General features: G+C 49.9%; 1 pseudogene; it reads left to right on the top strand.

Moving 5' to 3' along the window:
- Nucleotides 1–633: 633 nt before the first annotated feature.
- On the top strand, nt 634–1325 carry LOC129324418 (tubulin alpha chain-like; annotated as a pseudogene).
- Nucleotides 1326–2925: the final 1600 nt, after the last annotated feature.

The raw sequence follows: 2925 nt of genomic DNA, 5'->3' as shown, positions 1-2925 counted from the left end.
ACAGAAAATAACTGCCAGTCCCTGTCAATTAGATCCCCAAGTTCTCCACAGTTAACACACAGGGGTTCCAGCTGAAGTAACTTTATTAGAGATCCATTCAGTACAAGGTGCTCAGACAGTGGAATTGGCAGAAGTGACGTAGGTGGGACTAGCAGTGTTAGTTATAGGGAATATTCCCACCTTTGGGAAAGAGGACCGTTAACAGGGTAGGGAGGGTTGAAGTGAGACATTGTTTTAGAGTAGACAGTGAGAAAGATGAACTTTGGTTCTCAAGAAGGATACCTTTTGAGCCAGTTTCAGCTGGCAGTCAAGGACACTGGCTCAACGGAACGAGAAAGAGAAAGTAAACATTTGTGAGATAACCTGCGGGCATTGCAGCAATAAAGAACTTCGCATACTCTCAGAGACCAGAGGCAGAGCCAATATACATTCATAGCAGATATGCAGGAGGCACGTATGACAATAACATGAATGCCTTGACTCCTATCCCTCAATGGGAAGCTGTTCCTTCCAATTGAGACCTTGAAAAAGAGGCCAAAGCCTGAAGTTTTAGATAAAATCTGAGATTGGACGGCCCAGGACAGGTGCAGGCCCAAGATTTCTGGCTGTCTATCCTTCATCCGTGGTTAGGCTATGTTCCCGGCAGGAGAGGGGGGCCTTGCACTTACTTTTCATTTGTTCCTATGGCCCTCTTCCGGAAGTGACGTCATCCTGGCAGTGCAGGGGCATGCGTGTGTTTCACAGTGGGCCGATTTCGGTCGCAAACAGGCCCGATTCCCTCTGGCCTCCTCTGCCTCAGTCATCTCTGCTGAGAAAGCTTACCATGAACAGCTGACTGAAGCAGCGATCACCAACGCTTGCCTGGAGCCGGCCAACTAGATGGTGAAATGAGACCCTCGCTATGGTAAATACATGGCTTGCTGCCAGTTGTACCGAGGTGACATTGTTCCCAAAGATGTCAATGCTGCTATCGCCACCTTCAAGACCAAAGGTAGCATCCAGTTTGTGGACTGGTGCCCCATGGGTTTCAAGGTTGGCATAAACTACCAGCCCCCACTATGGTCCCTGGGGGCTAACTGGCCAAAGTGCAGGGTGCTGTGTGCATGCGGAGTAACACCACGGCCATTGCTGAGGCCTGGGCTCGCCCGGACCACACGTTTGACCTAATGTATGCCATGCATGCCTTTGTCCACTGGTACATAGGGGAGGGGATGGAGGAAGGAGAATTCTTGGAGGCTCAGGAAGACATGGCTGCCCTAGAGAAGGGTTATGAGGAGGTTGGGGCAGACAGTGTTGATGGGGAGGACGAGGGAGAAGAATATTAAGTTGTTTTCTGCCTTTTGCTCTTGCCTCTGTCTTGATTCCTGTTACTGTCCATTGTGCCAATGATCATTAAAAGCATTCTTGTTAAAAAAAAAAAAGCATGCGAGAGAAGCTCAGGAGCGCTCTTGGGGTGGCGCAATGATGTCATTCCCATTCCTGCACCTTTCCCCCCTGCCGGCCAGGTAAGTGGTGGCGGGGGTCGGAGGATGAAAGTGGGGAAATGGGATCCCTGTCTGTGCTAAAGATTATGGTTCGTCCTGCATAGCGGATGTTGGGCCACTATAGGGCTGCCAGGTCCCCTTACAGTCCTTACAGTCCTGGTGGGCGGCTGGGGACCAGTCACTTACCTTTCTTGTGGCCCCAGAATGCTTAACTTCTGGTGACGTCACTTCTGAGTGATGTCATCGCGTGGGTGCAGGAGCACGTGCACAGTTTGCAATGGACCAATTTGGGCCTCAAACGGGCCCAATTTGGCCCGTTTGGTATCCAAATTGGCCCGCTGCAAAACACGCACATGCTCTTGGGGTGGTGCAATGATGTCACTCCTGGAAATCACATGGTTGCGCTGCCCCCGGGAGTGCGTCTGGAAGGCCTGTTCCTGCACCTTTCCCCCCACTGGCCAGGTGAGTGGTGACGGTGGTGGAGGGTGAAAGCGGGGGATCCCCCACTGGGGGAATGGGATCCCTAGGCCACTGAATCATAGCTGGGTGGGCCTGGGTGGGCCTGAGCACCCATCTGGAGCAGCCGCCCCCCACTGGCGTTAGGCTTCCACTGTAGAACTTCCCACTCTCTTGTGCCCTAAGAATCTTGTCAACAACCTTTCTCAGCACGGGTAACGCAACATCACAAAGTGTTTAACACGTTTTTAAAAATGAAAGGAAACAAACCTGGAGACAAACATTCCCTCCCATTCTTGTCACTGATCGTTTGCTGTGCCGCGAGAGCCAACAACAGTAATTTAATAAATAGTATTTAATTAGATATATCAAATTAGTGTCACACAAATATTTGCCTAGCTTCTGTTTGTGGTACGCTTGAGGTAATTAACTAAACACTGGAACTATTTCAAGCTTTCCGCCCCTTGCTTTGCTTCCCCCCCCCCTTTGTGCCAAAGGAAACTAGGAGGAATAAATTAGCCATCGTGTCTGTGTGCGTTCGGGGGGGGGGGATATGATCTTACTTGGGCGTTTTGTTAATAGCTTTTCTTTCCCTTCTGAATATGTATTATTGATGTGCGCCAGAGAACAGCAAACAGCACAAAAGAAGTTGGCCCCCAGCCTCGCAGGCTAAAAAGAGCGGGGTCACGGTGGTGATTATTTCTTTCATTTTGAACAGTTTTATATGCTAATTTGGTGGGCTGAGCATGCAGATTCAAGCAAATCGAGATTCCTGGCACACACAGAACAAAACGGAAGCTGGAGGTTGTTCTTCCCGTCTCCTTTTTCAATTGCTTTTTTGTTTCAAGACTGCACAAGGCGGGAGGGGAAATGACATTCCTTTTTGTCCATCGAAAACAAGCCCCCCAGTCACAGAGCAAAGGGTAGGCTTTGTGGGCAACTTGGCATCCGGAAAGGTGTGTAGAATTCAGTAACTGGAGGTTCA

This window comes from Eublepharis macularius, chromosome 2 (genome assembly GCF_028583425.1).
Source record: "Eublepharis macularius isolate TG4126 chromosome 2, MPM_Emac_v1.0, whole genome shotgun sequence".
Classification (NCBI taxonomy): domain Eukaryota; kingdom Metazoa; phylum Chordata; class Lepidosauria; order Squamata; family Eublepharidae; genus Eublepharis; species Eublepharis macularius.
Note: the sequence above shows the minus strand (reverse complement) of the source record. Positions and strands in the feature narration are given on the sequence as shown.